The sequence below is a fragment of the Podarcis gaigeae genome (genome assembly GCF_964106915.1).
Source record: "Podarcis gaigeae genome assembly, chromosome: 3".
Lineage (NCBI taxonomy): Eukaryota > Metazoa > Chordata > Lepidosauria > Squamata > Lacertidae > Podarcis > Podarcis gaigeae.
The window spans coordinates 69,029,297-69,055,822 of record NC_139680.1 but is presented as its reverse complement, the minus strand read 5'-3'; the positions used below and the strand labels follow the sequence as shown (position 1 = coordinate 69,055,822).

The 26,526-nt window shown below is 44.2% G+C and overlaps 1 protein-coding gene across 1 annotated transcript in view; it reads right to left on the bottom strand.

Annotated features, from left to right (window-relative positions):
- The window catches only part of FNDC1 (fibronectin type III domain containing 1), an 88,408-nt gene that overhangs the window by 61,537 nt on the left and 345 nt on the right, over nucleotides 1-26,526 (bottom strand). The window lies entirely within an intron of this gene.

Below are 26,526 nucleotides of genomic sequence, written 5' to 3'. Positions count from 1 at the left end.
CTTTCCGAAGCCAAGAGCAGCATTCCATCTTGTTCTTTCAACACATTCTGTATCCCATCCCTGATCCAGAAAGATGGATCTATTTTGTGGGCAGCAGCACAATCTTCCGCATGCAGCTTGCCTTTCAGTGCCAGGTCCACAAGGGCAAATGCTCACAGAGGGGCAACCCATGCCTAGCACCCAGAAGGTCTCTGCATCACCAGATTGACTTTCAAGGTTCCTTCCAGATCTAAAGATCAATAGTTCTGCACAGCAGAAAACTTGCCACTACTGCATGTACATGTAATGTGGAGGTGCAACCTATCGCAGCTCCCTGGCATGTACAGGGTGGCAAGCATACATTTGTTACATGCACATGTCATGCTGTTATATGAACATGTAAAACACTGGAGTGTAGTGTACATGGTAAATATATACTGTCTCAAGTAGAGCTGGGGAAGAAATTTGATTCAGTTGCATCTGAAGCCAAATCAATCAGATCTGCTATTTGCTGGCCTACACACAGTGTCCCCTGAGAACCAGAAAGGGGGGCAGTAATGTAGCAGCAACAAAAACGACATGACAAGATCTTGGGATTAAATTGGCCACAACCTTATTGATTACAGATGACAGTAGGCTTTACTGGGGTACCCTGAGAATTTTACCATTCAACTTTTTCAGACCCCAAATTTGGACATGCACAATCCAGGGCACATTCCTGAGTGAGTCCCATGACCCTGGAAAAAAACAACACTTTTTTAGGGGGAGATCTCACGCGGCACCCAAAACCATGTGTTTTTGGCACCACGCAGTATCATGTCCCCCCAAAAAGCACTTTTTCAGGGCAAGACTGCAGTGCAAGGACATGCAAGGCTATGGCATCCAAAATGGCCGCCGTGATCTCACAAGAAAAAATGGGGTGTCCTGTTTTTTCCGGGACACTTGGCAGGTATGAGAAGGGTGGGGTTCCAATATTGTCCTTTGTCCCAGGCAGCAAAATACCCTGGGTTGGCCCTGATGCCTGCCAGGGCACATATACTTGAGAGGATATCTCCACCAAGGGCACCATCAAGCCTTTTAAAAGCCAAATTGAGAAGAAGGACAAAATTAGCTACAGCCTGCTTAGCTTGCGGCCCATGGGGTTTATTATGTTCTTCTCAGTTTTCTATTCTTCTCAAGAGGCAACACATTTCATACATCTGTTTTACACAGAGCCCTAATTCTGGCTTGCCGTCTTAAGTTTTCAAGAATTTGAAATGTGCCGGCTATGAAAATATGGTACATTTGAAAGAGAAGAACGCTGACATTTAAAAGCAGAGCACAGTATATAAAAGTTTGCATTAATTTACAGAGTGCAAGGTTTTTATATGAGTCTGTTATTCATCCAGGACGAAGTCTGCTAGAGGAGTCTATTGCCCTTCTAGAGACTAAGGGGCAGGGATAAAAGAAAAGAAGTATAAAAAATGAGACTTCTAGTTACAAGAAAGAGGATATCAGCTATGCTTTCTGATGAGCTGCTCAGCAGTGGAGCACAGTCCCTCAGAAGGTGGTGGTCTCTCCTTCCTTGAAGGTTTTAAAGCAACCTCTGTTGGATGGCCATCTGTCATGGAAGCTTTAGCTGATATTCCTGCATTGCAGGGGGTTGGACTGGATGATCCTCAGGGTCCCTTCCAATGCTACAGTTCTATTATTCTCCCCCATCCCTAATCCAGAGTTAGGGCAATGATTCCTGAACAGGCATTGCCCTCCCTGTCCTAGTGACGGTGGCATATAGCCAAAACTGCCTGCCTATATAATGACATTATGAGGAAGAAGGTGCTATAAAAACAAACCACAGTTCCAAAGCAGCAGACAAGCAGCACTGCAAACATCAGTGGACAGGCATGAAATCTAGCTTTCTGAATAAGTGTTTTGATTCCTCTCACCCTCCCTTTCACACACCTTTTTACTTAAATTATTTATTCGTATTACATCTGCCTTTCTAAGCAAAATGCCAATTCAAGGCAGCTTTTAAAAAATCCCTAAAATAAATAATAGCAAAGTGAGGTAAGATAAACAAGCAGCAAAGCAATAAAAAGAGCAGAAACCTACCAGAGAATTAACAGCAACCAAAAATGCCCACCAAAAAACAACACAGTTTTCAATGCCTGCTTAAAATATATTCATGGCAGAACTTTCAACTCAGCCGTTATTGTTCCTATTATTTTTCCATGGCAACAGTTGCATTGGAGAACAATTAATCTTGGCAGCTGATTTCTGTGGAGATTGTCCTTAATAGAGCCATTTTGAGCCTGTTCCCACAACCATTTTAGCTGGGGATATTGTCCTCATGTAGCAACCGTGTGTTTACAAGGAAGCAGCCAAGCGAATTTTCAGGACCCACCCGATTCTTGCAACTGTAATCTGTTTCAAGACTGAATTTCAAATTGTTGTAAGCCACCCTGCATAGTTAATAAAAAATAGTCATAATGGCAAGACTGATAATGCAGGTATCTTTTCAAGGGATAGTTTCACAATTCTCGCTATGCGTGCGAATGGGGATAGGTTGTGGTGGCGCTGCTGGGATGCATAGAGTGGATGTAACATCCTGCAGTCGTGAAGATGGTTTCTGGTCTTTCAGAGGCCCTGCCTGGACTGCCAGGGAATGCAGAACAAGAAATCTGCAGATCTGAATCAAAGCGGTGGAGAAGATTTTCCAGCCCAAAGCTGTATGCCCTCCTGTGCAAGCTTATGGGAGCCAACATGTCAGTGGTGGGCAACAGAGGCAACAGGGCAATAAGTGTAAATTTTACCTTTGTGCAATAGGCCCATTTTAAAACACACACACTTCTATCCTCCTTTCAGGCAAGAAAGGGCTGTCATCAGAGTTCGGGGACAGATTCCAGCCAGGGGAAAACCCACAAGGAGGATATGAAACAAGGCCCTTGATAGATGTAGCCTGCAGGTGGAGAATGTGGATGGGAAGGGTTGTAACCTGAGGAAGAGTCTGGGCTCAGGTTCCCCACCCCCTGTCCTAACCTTTAATAATACCTGAGAAGGTGTGTGCAGAGGATTTAGAAATCCCTTCAAGTTCACCAGGAAACAGAACTTACTCTCAGCCATTCTAACAGGCAGGCAGTTAGAAGCCTCTGCATCAGCCTAACCAAGTCCAAATATCATCAGCCTGGTCCTTCCCAGTTAGAGGGGCTTCTGGTGGAATGGCTGAGAAAAACCTTATCCTGAGACTAGGGGGGAGGTCTTTGTCAGTCAGACTAGACAATCCTGAACTAGACCGATGGCATGATAAGGCCACGAAATGCTTGAACAGGAATAAACAAGCAAGCATTCAGCCAAAGCAAATGAGCAAAATGCCTTTAACTTATAGATAGATTTTCTAGAACAAATTAATTGAAACTCTGCCTCCCATACGCCATCTTCAGGAACCCACTGTCCTAATGTTTTGCTATGTAGATATTGCCCTCCACCATAAAGAAAATACATATCTATATCTGCCACTGATGATTAAGGAAGTTGACCTCTTTTGGAATATAGCCAATCAGTTTAAAGGATTAAGCCAACCTCTGTGTAAATTCTTTGTCTGTCACAAAGCAATTACTTTTTTTGCACAGAAAGAGGAATTCTTCCATTGGTTGCCATAAGACAATGGGAAAGCACACCAGAATTCACCGTGCTGATGCCAAGAATTTTGGGCAGCACATCTGTGGCCAGCGGTAAGCCTGATTTATATGCAATTGTTCATTATAAAGCTTGAGATCCGGTTGCCTGGCTTTCCATATTACTTTTTTTAAAAGTTTTTTTTGCAAAATTAAAAGATTTGGAAACCAATGCAAAAGCCTCTTTGCAGAGGCTTCTTAAAGATAAGCACAGTAGTACAGACCTTTTTTTCTCATCCAAATAATAGATGTGGTCAGTCATTCCAACATTAGTTAAAAACAATTAGGAGAGAACAGAATGGGAAGTCAATTAACTTCTCCACAATCTAGTTCATACCCATTCCAGTGTCTAGCATGGCTGTTACTAAAGAGATAAAAAAAACAACCACCTTATACCAGTAGTTGGGGATTGGTCATGCTCTCATTTCCTCATTTTCCACTTATGAGTCCAGTTCTTTACATTTCCATATCAGTTTATTAACTTAAAAACAAACAAGTCCTCATGAAAATTCAGCTACATTTTAGAGCAAATTTCGCCTAACACACATTTTTGTATCAATTTTTGCCTAATACATTTTACAAAGTGATTTCCCCTTGCATAATATAGGGTTGCCATATTTCAAAACACCTGCAAAGTTTTTGGAAACAAACCTAATTTTTATTTTTTTATTTATGATTTTCAATTTTATACATTTCAATAATTTAACAATCATTTTAATATTTCAATGGGAGCAATCCCAAATTGTTGAGTTTTTCAGACTTGCAACAGATTAGAGTTGCAAGAATCGGGTGGGTCCTGAAAACTCCCCCCCCCAATGTAATTTTAATCTTTTGGAGCTGTTTCCACTGCTTTTCCCATCATGTTGCCATACATCCGGGTTTCCCCTGACACTTTTCATGGTTTGGCATGCGCAAGAGCGCTCTATTGTGTCACGCGCACACGCAGAAGCGGTGCTCTACTTATGGACTTTTCAGGGTGCAAACGGCACCCTGGAACAGATTGCGTCCGTAAGTAGAGGTACAACTGTATATGCAATTTTGTACACATTACTTGGCTTGAGAACTACACTGAAAAGCTCAAAATAAAGTATGAATTGTGAAGGATCACAGTATTGTTCACATATTGTTTTATAAAGTGCAAATTAGGTATATTTGCCTATAGATGCAAACTGAATTGAATTGCTCTCCCATCCCTACTAGTAGTAATGGAGAGGCAAGAATTGAAGGGCTTTCAGAGGTTGTCCTCTCTTTGAAAGCATGTTCTCTTTGAAGGGCTATCTGGCCCAGCGTGGTTTCAGGGGAGGGTAACAGAGGCCTTGAAGTTGCTCCTCCACAGTTAGCACCTGAGCTGCCATGCACATAGGACCTTTTGACATGTTATCCTCACAGCAAACATGTGAAATGAAGTAAGTTAGGTTAGTGCTGATTTGGAAGCCCCACCAACTTCCACGGCAACTAGGTCTGCAGTCAGAGATGGAGCAATGGTGACTGGCTGTCCTTTTAAGTGTTCCAAGGAACTGATAGAAAATGCAGCTACAGAGTCTCCTGCCTGATGATCACATCAACCCCTCTGCCCTCCTCTTCTTTTGACGGAAGTCCTGGTGGCTGCAAGAAAGGCAGAGCAGAGGAAACTACAGATGCTTCCTCTCTTAGTACTTCAAATCAGACATATACTTTTGAATGTACAGTGGTACCTCTGATTCCGATTGCGATCCGTTCCAGAGGCCCATTTGCAACATGAAAAGAGCACAACCTGAAGTACCGTATCTGCGCAGCACGATTTGGAGCTTGTGTGCATGCGCAAAGCACGATTTAGTGCTTCTGTGCATGCACAAGTGGCAAAACCCGGAAGTAACCCGTTCCGGTACTTCCGGGTCACCGCAGGACGTAACCTGAAAGAACGTAACATGAAGCAAACATAACATGAGGTATGACTGTATTGATAAACCATGTTTTTTTGTTACAGGAAAGGGCCTAGGCAGGATCTGCTGTGGGGTGAGGAGAAAGAAGTGTGCGTCTACCCTGCACTCCTGAAGTGCATCATCAGTGCTAAAGTAAGAATCAGCTGCCATTCCGATTGGCTTCTGGACATTAAATGGGGGCAGACATCTTGTCCACCTCAGGCAGTGAAATGTCTTGGGGCTTGGCAGGTTTAGCAGTTGCTCCTAACCTTCCCCTCCCCCGGCACAGCCACAAGGAGAAGATTGGGAAATTATCTGAGTTATTCTGTGGGCCAAACTACTGTGAAGTTTATACCAATATGGGGAAGGTAAAGATGCTGCTCTTGCACTAAGCCAAGTTTCTTCTGACTTCACTCAGAAGAATTTCAAAGGTTGACCATCACTCTCAGGGAAAACTACAAAAGCAGGAGTGCACAAACAATAAAAACAGGGCAAAGAAGGAGAAATGGTAAAGTGTATGATTAAAGAACTCTTCCACCTCACTTTCCACACACATAGCCAAAACTGGAAATCTTATTAACTGTACCTTTTAGTGTAAGATGCATGTCATTTTGCAATTCAATGCAGACTTCCACACTGCTAATTTTTCCAGTCATTATTCTACAAATGCAAGTATTGCTTATTCAGCTAATTCACTAAAGTCTCGTTGGTCCCCCCTCAGAAAACAACAACTAGGTCTCACATGAAGAGCAATATAAAACATGGAAAGTGACAAAATGGCACAATCAAGACAATCACATTGAAGGCACATCACTTTTCATTTCCTTGGGACAGACCACAGCTCACTGGTACAGCACTGTTCTGGCTCTGACTTGCAGACTTGATCCTCAGGACTCCATTATGATTGAATACTTTATTCTAAAATTCACTACAGTGCCCAGAAATAAGTCAAGTGACAGGCTCTACAATCAGAAAACACAGAAGGACTCTGGTGCATGGCTAGGAGTAAGACATTGTCTCAACACTTGACGCGTCCCAATGACTCTCCCTTTGAAGATAGGGGTGGGCATAGTCATTCATGTGGTTGGCATCCCAAGCCTTGGGACTGGGCAAGCAAATGAGTGCTTGCCCATGTAGGCTGAGTGCATCCTAGGAGGTGGAGACAATGGGGAAAGATCACAGCCAGGTGTATCCCTAGCGCGCACGCACACACACACACACACCCGAGAAGGAAGGCTGTTCCCTGACAGAGGGTGTGATGGCCTGGGAGTCTGATTCAGAGGCTGAACCAGAGGAATCCCAGCCTGCACAGGAGTCCCCGCCTCCAGGGCCGGCTGAGCCGGGACAGGGCCTTGAATCTGAAGCGCCTGCACCTGTGCCGGATCCTCAGGAACAGACACCAGATGAATCCACTCTCCGGCTCCGGAGGTGATTGAGGACCCATCGCCTACAGGTGTGCCTCTCCCAGCCCTGTCAGGGGAAGGTGAGCCTCCCCCTGGGTCTAGTAACCCTCCAGCCTCTCCTGAGCTGCAGGGGCTCAGGGCAGAGAGGCGGAGGGAACTGGTTTCTCCCAGGAGGAGTGCTCGCCTTAAGGCCAGGAGAGGCGGGTCACCTGTGGGCCGGGACCGCCCCTGGCCTCAGAGAAGATAAAGGCCAGTCAGCCTGGTCCCAGGTTGCGGGAGCAACGTCGTTGGAAACCTGTTTCTGCCAGCCCCCAGACCTCTTCTTCCAGAGTTCCTGACCACGCCCGGCTTCCTGATTTGGACCCTACTTCACCCTTGGTGGACAGTCTCCAGACCCTTGACACAGGACCGCACTCTGATCACGCCTCTCGGTAACCCCCCCCCCCCCCGGTTTCAGCACAGAGGGCGGGGCTGGAGCCATGTCAACCAGCTGGGATATCACACCAGGGCCATCCAATGATTCTGTGACGGGTTGTTCTGACAACCCACTCAATCCCTCCCCTGGGTCCAGCTGGGTCCACCACCTGCCAATCTGCTGAGCCCCTTCCCAGGGTATGAGTCTTCCAACATGCCCTGGTCACTGCCTCCCACTTTGCTGGGCCACTCTCTTCGGTTGGACTCCTCCAGTTCCCCAATCTTTTCTCACTCCTCTCCATCTGACTTCTGCCGGGAGAGAAAAGAAGGCACAGACCCATTACATCCAAGACAAATGCTTCGAATAATCAGACAATCAGATGCAACTGATCACTTTGAATTCTATGAATGCATTCAGATGCAGGATTCCTCCAGGATTGTTTGCAGCAAAGCACAGCTTATCATTACGCCTGAACAGTCAAACTATGGTTTGTGCTTGTCTGCAAATTCGATTCACATACCTGGGTCGCAGTTTGGCTTGCAGGAGGGCACAAACCAGTTTGCCTTTTTGCACCCTCCACAGGTTTGCTTAAAAAAATAAAGACTGAAAGAAGGTAATTGTCATAATTAAGGGGTTGAGGAAGTGAAAGGTAAGGGTGTGTCAGTCCACGACTCCTTGGGGCTCTCCACATAACGCCAAACCACAATTTGGGATTATGTCTGAACGCATTCCTTCAGTTCTGTAAAGTCACTGTTTGTGTAAATTGGTTCTTAATCCCATTGACTTCCAACTAAGCCATTTCCTTGGACTTTCTGTTAAAACAATGAGACTTAGTTAAATGTGCTTGGGGCTGGAGTGTCAGCCAATAATAATACAAATACTCAACCTTAAATGACTTGCAGATCAAGCTGTTTGTTTCCACTCCATAAGTGGAACTTGGTTCATGTCACCCATGCCATAAATATTACACACATGGTTTTAATTGAAAGCTGTGCAGGTTCCCATGTGGCGTGCAAGATTTAATCATAGGCACTTTTCCTTCAAGTCCAATCATAATAAGAAATATATAGGTAAGATTTTTATTTTATTCTTTAAACAACCTTCAACATTTAGATTTACCAGGTGAACTCTCAGCTCCGCCAACTGGGCAGCTCACTCCACTGTGGTTTTATGCTGTAACCGATTCAAAATACATGGCCCCAGACTCTGAAGCATATGGTTTGCATCAGGCCACTGTTTCAATTCTCAAGGGACTTCAGTAGATGGTTTGATTTAGCACTGAGTAAAACAGAAACTCAGCAGCAATGTATAGCTGATCTATGACTTCTAATAAGGAACCATATAGATGTAGCTATAGATAGGGATGCTCTCCAGAAAGTGGAGAGTTATCCCTGGACTTTGGTGCGGGCTGGGTGGGGGAGATAGCTGCTACCACAAAAATATGATTTCACAGTGCTCCAGAGTGACCCAACTCCCAAGGCATTGAGGGAGGCAGAAATTCAAGATGTAGCAGAAACGTACCTGGTGCTAGGGGAAATGTTTTTTTTTTTAAAAAAAGGATTGTGATCAAGGGGAGAGCTTCCCCCAAGACAGTCCTTAACCCTGGAGCTGGCCCCACATTTGCCAAACATCTTAATGACTGATTTAATCTATTGACCAATTTCATCATATATCAGGCCAAGGGTTTTACATTAGTGTTTTCAGTATAGATGGAATATATTCATTTGTATTGTTTAACATCCTAAAATGCCCAGTCCCAAATGTTTGCTAAATTGGTTTTATATTCTTCCACTGTAGTAGATTGTCTTTGCATTCCGCCTCCCCTTTCTCATGAGAGTGCAGTAACATGCTAAAAACACAGCCAATTCCTGATTAGCAAGTTGCATGAGGTTTTTAAATGGACTGAGACACACCTTGAAACCTTCTCCTTTTATGTTTCACAAGGAAGCTTATTGTACTGGGAGGGATGATCTGCTGACAATGTTTCATCACCATGGGCACAGGATGGTCCTGAGACCTAATCCCGAAATGCGTGTTTCTTCAAGAGCATCTTGGGGCAAGCTTGACACATTTCTGTTCTGACTAGTCCCAGGTGAGACACATTTCTATTTAATGTGGTGAGATGCCTTTCTATTTCAGTTCAAGTGATAACTCCTGAATTTCCATACATGCATTTAAATTAGTATATGCTAATTTTATGCTAGTCTGTGCACTCATTTACATTGCTTGGTGATACATTTCCTCTTTTTTAAGCAATGCTCAAATGGCCAACCTATTTCCAAACGACTCTGAATCTCCTCCAAGTCCCTTGCAGAAGTTCCCATTTCCATTGCAACGATGAATGCAAGAAAATTGCCAGGGGAGAATTGGAAAGTAGCCTTATTTTGTTGTTAAGATGATGAAGGCCTCATTGGGCTGGAAAGCATGTTGCTGGTTTTTATGGTAGGACCACAGTCACACAGATACCCAGATGCACATAAACATCTAACGGTGTCACAGTACAGAGCGTTGATCTGTGCTTCTGAATTACATTTCAGCTCTCGTCTTAAGAACATGAGGCTCTCTCAACTACGGCACTGGAGCTACTTACAAAGGTTAAGACAGTCTACTGAGGTTTTCTACTTCACTGATTTTGTAAGAAGACCCTCTGCAGTGATGAGACCAAGACTAAACATTTGAGACCAATTGCTAAGGGGTTTTCTGACTAAGTTGTAATGGTGCCTTGCTGACTCATTTTTCACATTTTTATGTTGAGTTTTAATGCTGTAATCCAAACTATCTTACACTGGGCTGTGTGTGGTGTGTGTATTAAGCAAAGAGCTCCTTCCACTTGCTTCTGCCAACTCAGACAGCATCCTGGCAATCACTGCCAGCAGAGTGGTGCAAGGGTGGGGCTGAACTGGTGCTGGCTGGCATCAGGCTTTACCAGTCTCTGCCACCACCTTATACCACTGCCACTTTGAGAGCTGGGATACAGAAGTGACGGTGGCTCCATCACTCTCCAGAGCCCTGATGTTGGCAGCAGGGATTTAGAATTCATTCCCCTGTAAGTAGGGATAGAAGGGTCTGTCCACTTCAATTCTCAGTTTCTCATTTTCCTCATCTTAAATCTCTACATATTGCAGCAAATTGTGAATTTCTGTTTGGGGAGGGGGACCCCAACAAATATTCATTAGTAACTTAGTGAAAATTTCTCCTAACAAAAGAACTTTCATCTTGAGTTTTGACTAACACACACATTTTTGCAAGCAATTCCCATCAATAGAATGTGTATTTGCTTGCTATTTTCTCTAATACCGTCATTTTTATGCACATTTCCCCCAAACAAATGCATTATTGCAAACATTGTTTGGTTGGAGAACTGCATTGCAACATTCAGATAAGTGCAAATGTTGGAGGACAGCTATGTTTTCTTCTTCACGTATTGTTTTGGTTTGGATAGATTTGGCATTATATGAATATTAAATCAAATTTCTCCTCCTTGTCTAAAGATAAGTGAAATGAAAATTATCCACATGGCTGCCCCAATGGCAGTGTTCTTGGTGTGCAGCAGAGGTGGGGAACTCCAGATATTGTTTCATTCCCACTCTCACCAGCCCCAGCCAATTGGCCAGTGGTCAGGGATGTTGGGAGCTGTAGTCCAGCTTTATCTGTTGTGCAGGATAGATTTTGTCTGGTATAATGGAAAGGGGGAAAGGAACTGAATCCATTCAGTCTCTGGGCTGGGCTGAATGCTGCTTCTCCCTGTGAAATGATGTCAAACCACCTACCGACAGCTGCTGCATCTATGCTCAAAGTGCACCCTTCTGTGGGGAAGAATGGTAAGTACGGATGCACCTGATAAGATGTATCATGACAGAAAATATGCTTCTGATGCCAAGAAAATGTCACCTCCTGCTATTACAATTCTTCTCTGTTGAAATATATTATAATTCATGACCTAACTCTTAAAATATGATACCAGAGAAAGACAGGCATGCTGGTTTTTACCAGGTATTCTCTCATCTTGCCTCTACATGAGAGGAAATTCTCTTTTTGCTCAGTGGGCTCTGGGTTTAGCTCTCTCCAGACTAACCACGAGCTGTAACTAATAGCTGACGGCTTGTGGTTTGTCTAGTTTGAACTAAACCATGAGCCCAGCTTCAAACAACACACTAAGCCAGGCATCCTCGACCTCGGCCCTCCAGATGTTTTGAGACTACAATTCCCATCATCCCTGACCACTGGTTCGTCTAGCTAGGGATCATGGGAGTTGTAGGCCAAAAACATCTGGAGGGCCGAGGTTGAGGAAGCCTGCACTAAGCCAAACCATGGTTTAGCTCAGCAAAACAACCAGGGAGGAGCAAAGCAGCTATGATCTCCACTCCAGGAACCCATCCACACTAAACAATGGTTTGCCCTAGCATGATGTGTGAACCAAGCTAAAATACTCTACACATGAAGATAAATCAAATGGTACAGAGTTCTGGAATTCACACTGCAGAGATGTTTAGCTGCACATTTTTTTTTTATTAAGAAAACCCTCCAAATGCTGACATTTGTAGCATGGCTGGGTAAAAGCTAGCCTGGGGAAAGGAGTGTCAAATGACATATAACATTAAATACACAGTTTAGCACTATGCCATTATTTTAAAGCTATAAATAGCAGCTGTAGAGGGGAGAACAGATGCAGGGGGTGGATTTTTAAACTCTTTATCCATGGCGCTGTCCCAATGAAAATCCCTCTTCTCCCAAAACTGCTATTGGTGTCAGGAGAAACATACCATTGTGGACTGCAAGGGAGCATCTCTCTGGATGGAAAAGGTAGCTTCATGGAGATTTAAATCAGTATTTTTATTATTATTATTATTATTATTATTATTATTATTATTATTATTATTACACCGCCCTTCATCAGAAGATCCCAGAGCAGTTCACAAGATAAAAATACAGGATAAAACAAAACAATAACTCCCCTCCCACAAACACAGGGTAGGAGTAAATGGTTTAAACACCTATCCATCACCATGGTTCCAGTCCTGATGCTCGGACACCTGCAGCCACGACTTAAAGCTGGGCTGGGGAGCCTGTGGCTCTTCAGATGTTGCTGAACTCCAACTGTCATCAACCCCAGCTAACATGGCCCAAGGCTTATGGGAGCTGTACATTTGGAGGACCCCTCATTCCCCATCCCCGATTTAAAGTTCCAAAAACAAGCACACAACACCAACCTAAGTTGAATATAGTCCATCTCCCTAAGTTGAATATAGTCCATCTCCCTAAAATGCACTCGGTTTCTGAAGGAAGCTTCCAAGCTCGCAACCCTTCAATTGTGGTGCAATCTGAGGAACCAGAAGTTTTCGAGAACTTCTAAAAGCAGCAGGTATTAAATTGGGTCTCCCCCCAACACTCATGTGTCTTGGGTTACAATGATTAGGCCTGACTGCAAGACGATTCTTCCTCCCAGTGTTGCAACAACAACAAGATATTTTTTTTCAATCCAAGAAAGATTCATATGTTTATGTAAAGTCTTTCCATTCCATCTCTAAAGTGCAAGTTTAACTTTCCACTGGGTTCTGCCAAAATTCTCTTGGAGGCTGAAGAAAAAGTCAGGGCACACAAATTCAAGCTTTAACATGCATTCAGCAAAGAAAGCAAATATATGTCCAGCAGATCATCAAAAATCCATGAGCTTCAACCAGTGAAACTTTGCCAAAGGTAACAGTGTTGGAAACAGCATTCACTTTTAAAACTTCCTCCTTTATAAGCAATTGTCAAATATCATGCTGGAAAATGTCAAAACTGACACCTTAGACAGGCAAAGGGAAAATAACTCCTCTCTGTTTCTGTAAGACACAGACTGAAGTGCTTTCCCTTAATATCCAGGTTATCAATACCGTTCGTGACTCACGTTGGTTTGAATTAAATTTGTCACTTGTTTTTTTAATCAGGCATACCTTCTCACACATGCTTTCTCCAGGTGCAAAGAAGCAAGCTGCTTTATTTATTTAAAAGATATTTATTTATTTAATAGATATAGATATTTATTTAATAGATTAGATAGATAGATAGATGATAGATAGATAGATAGATAGATAGATAGATAGATAGATAGATAGATAGATAGATATAGATAGATAGATAGATGATAGATGATAGATAGATAGATAGATAGATATAGATAGATGATGATAGATAGATAGATAGATAGATAGATAGATAGATATAGATAGATAGATAGATAGATATAGATAGATGATGATAGATAGATAGATAGATAGATAGATAGATAGATAGATGATAGATAGATAGATAGATAGATAGATAGATAGATAGATAGATAGATAGATATAGATATAGATAGATAGATGATTGATAGATAGATAGATAGATGATAGAACTTCACAAATATATTAATGGTGCTTTGGGGGCTCTGGACACAGAGCAGAATATCTTCAAGTCAGACAATTGTCAGAGACAGACATCGCCTAACTGAGTGACAGCTTTTCCCTAGAAAGTAAGAGGCCAGCAGTGTTACTACTCTTCAAATGTTTGGGATGCACAAAGGTAATTGATCTCAAGCAAGCTGTCTCTCTAAATAGTAGAGCATAGCTTGGACAATTAAATACAGTGGGGTTCTTCTTGCTTTAACCTTTTATTATAAGTATATATTTTGTCGTATGGATGTGAGAGCTGGACCATAAAGAAGGCTGATCGCCGAAGAATTGATGCTTTTGAATTATGGTGCTGGAGGAGACTCTTGAGAGTCCCATGGACTGCAAGAAGATCAAATCTATCCATTCTTTTGGAAATCAGCCCTGAGTGCTCACTGGAAGGACAGATCCTGAAGCTGAGACTCCAATACTTTGGCCACCTCATGAGAAGAGAAGACTCCCTGGAAAAGACCCTGATGTTGGGAAAGATGGAGGGCACAAGGAGAAGGGGACGACAGAGGACGAGATGGTTGGATAGTGTTCTCGAAGCTACCAGCATGAGTTTGACTAAACTGCGGGAGGCAGTGGAGGACAGAAGTGCCTGGCGTGCTGTGGTCCATGGGGTCACGAGGAGTCGGACACGACTAAATGACTAAACAACAACAATCAAAACCGGATCGATCAAAAGGGTCATGGGTAAGGATGGATACAAATGCCAATTATATCATTCATTCAGTCAGTCCTGCCCAGAATGCCTGTCAAAGAAAGATAGAGGAATATGCAGTCCCTCTGTGCATTATTTTATACCACCCCCTCTCTGGGAGGGGAGCAAAGATTCAGCTCCTGAAAATTCAGACTAGTAGTTGCATCACTTGGAATTCAGAGCATTTGCATTTAACTGGGAAGTCTTGAAGAGAGAAAGAGAGAAACAAACATGCCCTCCCTCAATTTAGTTCACCATTCCAACTAGCTCTGATTAGCAAAGATTAGATAATTGTTCCCACCCACCCCCAAACGCTCCTTCTCCATGACTCATCTGGATTCCTATTTTCTCCACACCTTTACAATTTTGGGAAACTTTCTGAACAGAGCCTGCCTGTGAAACCCTTGCTATCTCTTCTGTCACATGAGTCAAAGAGAAAGAAAGGGACAGATTGAGAAGAGGCAGTTGCCAGTGCCAAGCTTATTTGTGGAATTCTGCTTATTATATGGTTAAAGTAAAAAGACTTTGGTTCAGGGAGACCTGGGCTGAAATTCCTATTTAAAATACGGAACTTATTGGGCGGATAAGTCATCATTGTTCAGTCTAAACTATTTTGCAGTGTTCCTGCAAAGTTAAAATAGGATAGTCCTACATGCAGAGGAATGGAAAGACTCCCTCAAATATAAATCTGCATTCAGTATTATATGCTGTGGCAAGTGGGAAGGATATCAAAGACCATCATGAGTAAAAAGTCCTTTTGTGAGTACCTGGAGAGCAACAGTGGCACTCGAAGTGGGTTAAGTAGCTGCAATACAGTCCTCCCACCAGCTGGGGCACTGCACCTACCAGGATATGAATGGGGCCAGGCGAGCTGGCTGTCAAGGTCAGGGGAGTTTTGGTTTGCTGCCAATCTGGAGATTCCATGTTAAAAAAATCTTTATTATTATTATTATTTCTTTTTGATTTATGTGAAAACATTATTTCACAACCTATTAAATTAAACGAAGAGATAAAGATGAAACAGTTGCATCAAAATGAAAATTAAACCCACACACACGTGGGTACAATAATTATTATTACATTGGCACACTTTGACTAGAAAGAAAAAAAGTCCTAATCATGCGCTATTTAGATTTCTGGTGTCAAACCCACCCTTTTAGAATGATGGGCACAAATCAGAGGTAAGCAATGTAACACTCCACTTAGAATCAATAAGAGATATTTAAGCAGGTGCAACACTTTCCTGTGGAAATTAATAGCCAGCAAAACACATTGATTTCACTTGGATTGTGGCCATTCATTTCATCTCTGCACTGTGCCTATTTCCAAACACATGTTGTGAGACTAATTAATTCCATGTAAACAACACAACTTTCGCCTGCCAGTTTTTCAGACATTTTCACTGCAGCGAAGAAACTAGAGTTAGAATACAGCAGCCTCAGCCAACCTGGTGTCATCAAGATATTTTTGAGTAAAACTCCCATCGGGCCCAGCCAGCCCTGTACACTGGAGTTGTACTCTAAAACAACTGGAGGGCACCAGGTTGGCAAAGGCTGGAATACAGGTCACATTCATGTTTATAATTGCCGCTTCTGCCGTTCCATTTCCATAGCGTTTTGCACATCTGCTATTTTTCGGGAAGCATCCTCTGGTCACTGCCACCAGGCATGGCACCAACCCCACCCTACCCCATCTCCCCAAATAAACCTCACAGCAAAGAGAAGAACCTAAGAAGAGACCTGACAGGTCAAGGCAAACAAAAGCAAACAAACAAAATGATGTTATTTTAGCATCCACTGCTCTAAGAGTTCTACTGAATGGGTCATAATTAGAGACCCACCAAGTGTCTCGATTTTCCAGGGACAGTCTTGGAATTACAGAAGCCATCTAGGTTTCTGATTTGATCCTCGATTGTCTTGCTTTCCCTTTGGGAGTCCCCATTTTCATCAGAGAAATGTTGGAGGGGATGGAAAAGGATGTCCCTATTTTCACCTGAGAAATGTTGGAAGGGAAGGAATGCAATGTATATGCTCTCTCCCCCCCCCCCCCCGAATAATTTTTATAGTTTTCCATGTAAATTCAAGAACAACATATAACTACAGTAACTTGTCCAGTGGTACATTCTTATTAAGTTTCGTATGCAGTACACAAGCAATACGTTTATTTATGCATTATCAATTCAAGCATCCTCTCCACAGAGATTCTGGTTAGGGTGGTATAATTATAATCAGGGATGTGGCCCCCCAGATAAAGTTGAATTCCAGCTCCTGTCAGCCGCAGCTTGCAAAGCCCGGTCATGGATGATGGGCGCCAGCAGCTCACAGAAAAGGTGGAGTGGCTTTGTGGCCCTTCAGGTGTTGTTGCCCTTCAGCCAGGGCAGTCTTACCCATAGGCAGTAGGGATGTGGGGCACCCGGGCGCCGAGCTCTCAAGGGTGCCCGAGAGTCTGGGGCCCAAGAGTTGAGCCTGGGGAAGAGCCCACCCGTCGTTGGAGCGCCGCAGTGGGCTCTTCTGCTGCAGGTGGCTCTGCTCTGTGAGTTCGGGGGCGACGAAGCCAGTGAGACACTGAGGCAGCCGGCCAGCTCCATCCTCATGCACGCCTGGGCAACCTGGGGGGGTGCCGGGCGGATCTTTGCACCCAGGCGCCGCATATACTTAAGACAACCCTGCCTTCAGCACTTCAGGTGTTGTTGGATGAAACTCCATCATCCCCTTCAGCACCTCAGCACCTCCCATCATCCCCTTCAGCACCACCAACAGGGGGCCGTGTGACACACTAATGGAGATGGGAGAAGAAAACTAGATTCACACATACACAGGGAGGGAGGGGGATTGCTCCTGTACATTTTGCTTCGTATCTCAGATTCTTTAAATGCTAGAACGTCAGTATTTTTATATCGTGTATCCACAGCAGTGACCAAAGGAGGAATGACCGCTGGGAGGAGTTCCAGTTACAGATAGGTAGCCGTGTTGGTCTGCCATAGTCAAAACAAAAAAATTCCTTCCAGTAGCACCTTAAAGACCAACTAAGTTAGTTCTTGGTATGAAGGAGGAGGAGCACAGAGAATAAATATTGTGATGCATGTGTAGCAGCACAACTGGGCACCCTCACCTGCCCCAGCTGCAACAAAACACATCTCTCTCGCATCAGTCTCTACAACTACAGCAGGAGCTGTAGCTGTCCAACAGCTTGACCTCATCCCCAAAGGCACATGCCTCCATTGTCTCCTGGACTGCAGACTGATGCCAGCAATCCAGTCCTTTCAAAAAGTTCAACCTGGCAACGGCTCATAGGGGGAGAGGGAAACCACTTCCCTTTGCCCACTCCCCTTAGAGAGAGACCCACAATCTCCGGTACGGTGGGTGGTTATTACCATGGAGACGATCTTTTCAGTGGTAATGTGTCGGCTTTTCTTTGGCTTTTTTATTTTTGCTGACCAATTTTATTGGATCACTTTGATTTCACATGTATGCTGCTTTTATACATTTGCTGATCTTATGCATCAGTTACTTTATGTTTTTTAACTGTGATCTTGTGTTTGTAGGGCAGGGTACAAATCTTAATAAACACGCAAGTAGGCTGTTTTTAAAACATCCCCCGTTTATGACTGTGAAATGCTGCGGCAGATGGGAGAATTGCCCTTTGCAAGCACTCCTGCGCTTCCTTTTCTAACAAGCACAGCTTCTAATAGGAGACGGGGCTTAGTAGCAGAGGGTTCAGTTGTGCAGAGGTTTGATATGAGACACCTAGTGGCAGCCTGAATGCAATGCTAAATTGTTCATTTCTTCTGGGTCTTTGAAATTTGTCTCCCTGTATTTTTGCGAATTCATCTCAACCCTACAGGAATCAAAATAACTTAAACCGCATGTGAAATAATAGTCATGTTTTTGCAAGGTCAGCATCCGCTTAACTTTACACAACGTAATTAGCCCTACACAGGCCAAGTATGAACCAGCCTTGCATTGGGGCAAGATTATTTTCCAGTGCTGGGGGGGGGGGGAACCTTTACATTTGAGCAAGGTGTAAGACTGGGGTGCGGAAAGTTAGACCTGGGGTCTAAATGTGACTATCCAATCCTCTCTAATGGGCCTGCAGGACTCACACACTCTCCCAAGGCCATGTCCCTCATTGGCCTTACTTCGCGCACTTCCCCTGAGAGTTTTGTTTTTGCCTAGTCTTGTTTATTTGGGTGGAAGATGGGGAGGGTTGGGCCAGTCTGTGTAGAAACTAGCATCCTGGGCAAAGACACAGTTAATGTTCATTGCCCTGCCCACTTTTGCCTCTGACCCCGCCCACCACTGGCCTGTGGCCTGCTGGGAGTTTGCTCAGAATGAAATGCAGCCCCTGGTCTGAAACAGGTTCCTCACCCCTGACATGAGAGGAAAAGTGGGAATGAAGTTACTATGGCGTGGAACTTTTATCCCCAACCCAAGACCTTTAAATATATAAGACATGTGCACATTTTTTCCCCCTGGGATATCCTTCCACTCACTTCAGGCCTCCAGCTCCTGTCCCTCATCCTGAGGAACCCTGAACTGAGACAAGCAAGGAATTCCATAGCTATAGCACTGCAACACAGAAGGGAAACTTCTGCAGAGATCTGGGAATTTGTAATTATATGATTGCAACATGGCAGTGTTTAACAAACAAACAATAACCCTCCCCACAAAGCGAAGTGTTCTAGTGTAAGAATCGACTCAAATGCTTTGAAAGCCGTGTGTGATGAACTACAGATTTTAACATTTTAGGCAGAAGGAGGGTTACATAAATTAACTGAGGTTACGTAATAATAAGAATTACTCACTCTCTGCATGAGCAAAGCAGTGCTCTGAAAATCTGCTGTTTGCATGTGAGCAAAGGGCACAACCTAACTTCCAGCTGAGCAAACCTAGCAGCACGATCCTATGCATATCTACTCAGAAGTAAGTTTGACTAAGTTTAATGGAGCTTATTTATTTGATTGTTTAATGTAATACATTTCAATACCACCTTTATCATCCAATAATCTCAAGGCAGAGTCCATGGTTCTCCTCCTTCCCATTTCGTCCTCACAACAACCCTGTGAGGTAGGTTAGGCTAAGAAATGGTGAGTGGCCCAAGGCCACCCAGTGAGCTTCAGGGCTGAGTGGGGATTTGAACCCTGGTCTCTCAGGTCCTGGTCCAACACTCTTAACCATTACGCCACACCGGCACTTCCAAGTAAGTGTGCAAAGGAATGGAATCAGGCAGTGCAATCCTAAGTGGGGTCAGGAAAGAGCAGCATGGCACCAGCCTGGGTAGAAGATGAGGGTGCAATTTCTTATAAATTTTCATTATGCCAGCTCTAGGATGACATAGCTGAGCGGATCCTATGAGTTGGCCCTTCAGTGTTTCTGGACCCAACACTGCTGGTGCCCCACCTTTAAATGCTCCATGTTGCTACCGCTAACAGGATAATCACCAGTGGCAGCTTTCTGACAACATAGGCAAACCTGGGGCCTCCTGCACAGTTGACCCATCTGAACTGGTAGTATTCCTCAGTGCCACCAGAGGCCAGTAGAGAGCCAACTATGTGATCCTAACCACAAGTCAGTCTTCAGCACTGGGTTCTGGAATTGCAATCAGTAAATTTTTAAAAAGACAATAAGCTCTTTTGTTATTGTTTCAAAAATCAAGTTGCTGTCTTTTTGTAGCCTTGGCATGACTTCAATTTTTATTTTTTTATTAGTTTATTCAGACAACTTATATACTGCTTATAGTTTAGTCGGGGAAATTTCTAAGCAATTTCCAGTGTAACTTAAAACATAAATGAAAACCAAATATAAAAGATACTTTTGAAAATCCACATAAAATACCAGTATTGACAATGAAATAGGGCATCCTCTAAAGCTTGATCAACTTCATCCTTACAACAAAAAAATCCACATTTTAGAACACAGTTAGCAACTAAAATTATCCTCAGAACAACCGAGTGAAATATTTCAAGGGAAAATCAACTAGAAAAATAAAAAGCGTACATTTTAAAATCATGTGATCAATAACTAAGAAAAAGAAAAAGAGACTCACTCTTTCCAAATGTCTACTCAACAAACCAATCCAATTAAATTCACATCTCTCTATACAATGATAAACACAATTTAATCTAATGGCAGCTAAATATAACACTCCACACAGTTCCACTGAAGCACACTGTCACACCAGTGCCCACACATCAACCAATGTACTCAAACTTCATTCTTCTAGCACATTTTCTAATCACACCATCTAAACTCTGAAACCACTAAGCTTGATTTGATCTCACATTCTCAGTCAACAGACCACTCGCATGTCTACACCAAGAGCCACAGACAAAACCTGGACAAATACTGGAATACAAAACAAGTGATAATACACCAACACCGGGGGGGGGGGGGTATTCATTCCATGTGTTCACATCCAATAACTGTAAAAGTAAGAGCTATGATTTAGACATAAGTTTATTGACATAATTTGATCTTGTTGTCACTCTAGTTTTCCTTGATGTTGAAGAAGAGCGAGATATGAATCTTAGAAAGAAGATTCCACCTAAACATTAGGAAGAACCTCCTGACAGTAAGAGCTGTTCGACAGTGGAATTTGCTGCCAAGGAGTGTGGTGGAGTCTCCTTCTTTGGAGGTCTTTAAGCAGAGGCTTGACAACCATATGTCAGGAGTGCTCTGATGGTGTTTCCTGCTTGGCAGGGGGTTGGACTCGATGGCCCTTGTGGTCTCTTCCAATTCTATGATTCTATGATTCTATGAAATATTTTTTACAATAAATGCAGTAATAAATAATAGCAACACACACACACACATATATATAAATGAGCACCACAGACCAATAATTCTAGGAATTCATAGAAAATTAATTCTTCAAGCATCCTCTGCTTTACTTGCTCATGACTCACTAAAGTCCTACAAGTTCTGCCCCCAAACTGTCAATTTCTGCCCAATATCACCTGTCCTGCCTCCACCCATGCCCAGGGAGCCAGAACTTTTTCAGTAAAAAAATAGCAACCCTATTGATGACTTGCTAGCTACCAAGGTGCAAGTCCCTGTCCTGTTGGGATCTGGTTTGGACTGACATGCTCTCAAGGAGGCGGAGAAGGGGAGGAGGAAACAGAGGGGAGTCTTAATAGGGGAGCGTGCCCCAAATTTAGCCACTTGGGAAAGGGGAGCAGGGATGCTGGCTCTGCCCCCTCCCGGCCAGACCTAGGGGCAGTTTTGAGCTGCCAAGGGAAGAGGTCAGACAGGAACCTGACCATGAGGGTGTGGTCTTGTGACCTAGAACCAGCGACCACCTTTGCAGATGGGAGCAAACCCACCTGCCCTGACAGAGCATGTGTTTGCAATCCTGATATTTCCATATGGCAAGCACGTCTCATGAGTGAGCTTGCCAGGGCTCATCTTTAAAAGCTTGGAGGGTGGAGCATGGAAACTTGTTGGGACATCTTCATTGCTTCCATCCAGTTCTGAACTTCTTGCTCTGCTCTTGAACGCCTGAACTGGGACTTCTGAGCCTTGTGTCTGCTGCTGAGCCTGTACTGTTACCTGCCTGAATAAAGATCCCTTTTTTACTTACAAGTAAGAGCTTTTGCTTACAAGTTTTGGGGCAGGAGATAGGGAACTTACTTCTACTACTGAAGCAAAATATGTTTGGTGGCATCAAACCTATGTGAGCACACATACGCAAGTGAAAACTATGGGACTTTTGCATGCCTGGCTAGCAGGACTGAAACATAACTGCCATTCCCATGGAATTGCATGGCCCATAAAGAGACACCAGAAATATTCTATGATGAAAAGAATGCCATCCCATTCCGGTCCCACATTTCTTAACAGCAGCATGGCCTGAAGGAACATCAAGTAGGGCTGCCATATTTCAAACAGTGAAAATCTGGACAGAAAGTCTGTTGAGTGTTTTTGTGCCGTACATCTGGATTTTCCCATACATTGTTTTCTGTGCTACCACTCACCACAGTAATTCCAGCTTTTCCTTCTTATTTTTGAAAAGGATGCTAATATTTTTTAGAAAGGAAGTGGAAGCGCTGTGGGTTGCCAAACTACGCAGTGTTCTTTCAGCACAGTGAAGGTCTCTTGAACTTTGTCAGATACAGGAAAAGGAATCGAGGGAAAGCGTGTGAAGCTGGGCTTCCTGACGTGCAAATCAATCTAACAGCTCAAGGAGGTGCTTTCCTCAGTGCTGTCCCGGTGTGCTGCTTATTGCCAAGAAGCAGAGCTGCCTCGGAATGTCTTTGATGATCAAGTGTAGGCAAAGTGTGTGTAAGATCAGGCCCTCTAGATGTTGCTGGACCAACTCCCATCAGCCCCAGCCAGCCTTGCAGGTGGTCAAGGCTGCTGAGACTTACAATCCAGCAATAGCAGGAGGACCACAGGTTCCCTATGCCTGTATTAAATGATGCCAATACCAGGTAAAGCTCATGTGGCTCCCCACTCCTGCCACAACTTATTCCTGTGTTACCCTTTTTATTCCCCGGACAGGAATCTTGTGCTACTAACTGCTGCCCAACAGGTAGAAATCCACAGGAGAATATTGGCCCATCACTATGCAGCCTAAAGAGGACTGATTGTGCTCAGTGGTCACCGAATGCAGAGTGTCTGTTGCAGGATAGCTCGGTCAGTAGAGCAATTGACTCTTAATCTCAGGGTTGTGGATTAGAGCTGCACTGCAGAGGGTTGGATTAGATGACCTTTGTGGTCCCTTCCAGTTGTACAATTCTATGATTCGATGATGGAATACAGTAGAGAGAATGAATGCAGCCTAAACCTATCTATTCTGGATTTTCATTTCAGCTAGATCTTCAACAACAGTGGAGTAGAGGGTAATTGAGTAAAACCCATTTGATGAATTAAAAACTAAGATTCCCTAGGTAAGAAAACATCTTTACCAAAAAAAGAGGAGGGGTATTAATTTCTGGTTTTGTCTCCAGCAGGGATCAGGAACCTACGCCCCCAGATATTGCTGGACCCCAATAAGCCAATGTTCATGGATAATGCAAGTTGTAGTCCAACAACATTTGGAAGGCCACAAGTTCCCCATCCCTGGTCTGCAGTAAAGGAGGCTAAAGTTGCAAACCTATAGGCATTTACTTGGAAAGACCCCTCCATACACATTGAACTCAATGTGTTGTACTTCTGAGTAGACATGCATAGAATGGTACTGTTACACACGTAAGCCACCATCCATTATAACATATGACATCCACTTTGAGAACAATCAAGACTACCCAAGAAGGCACCCAATACAACAGACAGTAATATATAAAAGATTCATGCATGTTGTTTTGCAGAGAATGCTAAATTGCCCATCTTTCCAACCAGAGCAAAGGGCTGCTTGCTTCAGAGCTGAGTTCACCTCCCAAGCCTGATGGATGAACAGAAAGTTCTGGGAAGCAAGCAAATATTTTACACAGAACAGATTAATCAGACTCCTAAATCCATCCAAAGCAAAGGGAGAGCACTCCCCCCCCCCACCTCCACCACATTGCTAATCCCACCGGTTTATCCTAAAGTATTTTATCTTTGATCTGCCCATCCATACGCTGCAAATCCTGTGTTAATGTGGTGGATCTGAGCCTCAGCGCAAGACTCTCAGGCTAGAGCTCTCCAGCTAAAACATTCCATCAATCTCTGGAGTGATTTATAGGCTACGGGGTGAATGGGAGGGGCAAAGGGGAGGGCACACCAGTGGGAAGCCCAACAGAAGCTTGCAAGCCACAGCAAACAACCCTGATTCCAGAAAGGCAGCAGGAGCCTGGAGGGAGGAAGAAAATATCTTTGAAAGGGTTACAGGTGTTTTAGCCATAGGCTCCCCAAACAGGACATTCCATATTATATTATGGCTCTCCAGCGCTCCTCTCCCTGGAAACCAATGTCCTGTTGCTCACTTCCAAAAGAAACAGTTCTCAAGGAGTTGAAAAAATGCACAGGGAAAGGTTGTGGGTTGTTTTTTTTCCTTGCCACATTTATTCGGTCCATTATGATTTAGGACATTGTGTCAAAAGAAAGCAACTACTAGCCAATCACACAAACTTCTGCCTTAGGAAATCAGCCATGGTGCAGATCACGTAACTCATTATGTTAGCATCGTTGAATTATTGTTCATTAAAAGCAAGGGAGGAAAAGCCTGCAAATTAGCTGGGTTGGTTCTCTCCCCCCACCCCCACCCCCGCCGCCCGCTTTCCTGACATAGACATAATGAGCCTGCGCTTATTTTCTTGAGAATATGTCTCGGTGCTTCGATGAAACTTGCTTCCAAGCAAGTAATCACGGCTTCAGGTTCAGCCCCCTTGTCTTTGCAATTACCATCAACGCCTGCCGTCAAGGAACTGGCCCCGTGGGCAAGTTTGGAGCTCAGAATTCCTGCACTTGGCTGCATGTGGAACTTGTAGCAACACATACAGCTTACTTCTCCCATTCCTCTAAGGCAGGAGGGGGGGGCAGAATGCGCAGACCCGGGAGAAGAGAAAACACCAAGGAACAGAGGGAAGGAACCACATTATAAACACAAACAGAAGCCAACGCAGGGAAAGTGAGTTTACGCAGGAGTTTCTACAGAGTCACGCCATTGGTGCATCAAGCCCAGCATCCCCTACACGCGCGGGCAACGCTTCTCTGGGATTTCAGGCAGGGTTCTCTCCCAGCCCTACCTGGTCATGCCACCTGGGACCTTCTGCAGGCCACAGCACTGAGCCACACCACTTCCCCTCTACAATGGCAATCGTGAGGGCAAGCCTCCATTTGCCACGCCAGTTTCTTTCTCTGTAAGCATCCGGCTCTTCGTTTCTTATCAGATGCTCCTCTACAAAGGAAGCTGCCTTGTACAGAGTCAGACCATCTAGCCCAATACTGTCCTACACTGACTGGCAGCAGCTCCATGTTGCCTGCCTGGTCGTCTGCCTGCTCCTTCCCCAGAGCTCAGTGGGAACTGCTCTCGAAGAATTGCAATCTTTGCATTCCAGGACAAGGCAGTTCTCTTCCCAGACGAAGGGCTGGGATGCTCTGCGGCAGCCTTTGCGAACCTGGCACACACACACCCCCGAAACGCTTTAATAATAATATTAATAATTTTATGATTTATATGCCAGCCATCTGACTGGGCTGCCCCAGCCCTGATGGGAGTTGTAGTCCGAAGCCTCAGGAGGGCGCCAACTTGGCAAAGGCTAAACTGTAGCAAATTCCAGTTAGTCTTTTTGTTAATTGTGTCACTGGGCGATCAGCGGCTGCGGGGAACCCCGAACCCTAAAGAGGAGCAGGAGGGATCCGAGGCGCAGGTGGGGCTGAGGTTCAAGAGTGAAAAATGCCTCTCCAGCGGGACGTTTCGTTTTGCGCTGAAGCTGTGGTTGACTTTCAACAGCATTCCCCACGTTTTGTAAATGAAAAGATTTTCCTGGGAAGTGAGGCTCTGACTGGATCCCCTTTCCCGGAATACACAGACTAGCGCGACGGCTGAACCCTTTCCCCCTCCGCCACCGAGGTGCTTTTACAGGGAGCCCAGGCTAGACGGGGATCCCTGCCCCGAGGGCTTCCCAATATCAGGAGGGAAAATAATCGAAGATGGAAAGTAGATAAAAGAAATATAACAAAAAAAATTCCTTCCAGTAGCACCTTCAAGACCAACTAAGTTAGTTCTTGGTATGAGCTTTCGTGTGCATGCACACTTCTTCAGATACACCACTGTGTGCATGCACACGAAAGCTCATACCAAGAACTAACTTAGTTGGTCTTTAAGGTGCTACTGGAAGGAATTTTTTTTGTTTTGACTATGGCAGACCAACACGGCTACCTATCTGTAAAAGAAATATAGTTGGCGATCCCTGCCCCGAGGGCTTCACAATATCAGAAGAGGGAGGAATCGAAGATGGAAAGTAGATAGAAGAAATATAGACGGGGATCCCAGCCCCGAGGGCTTCACAATATCTGGAAGGGGGAAATCAAAGGTGGAGACTAGATAAAAGAAATATAGAGGGGGGGGGGGTAAAGTTCTCCATTGATGCTGGATATGGGGAGGGCTGTCTATGGCATTAAAACGCAGAGAGCACC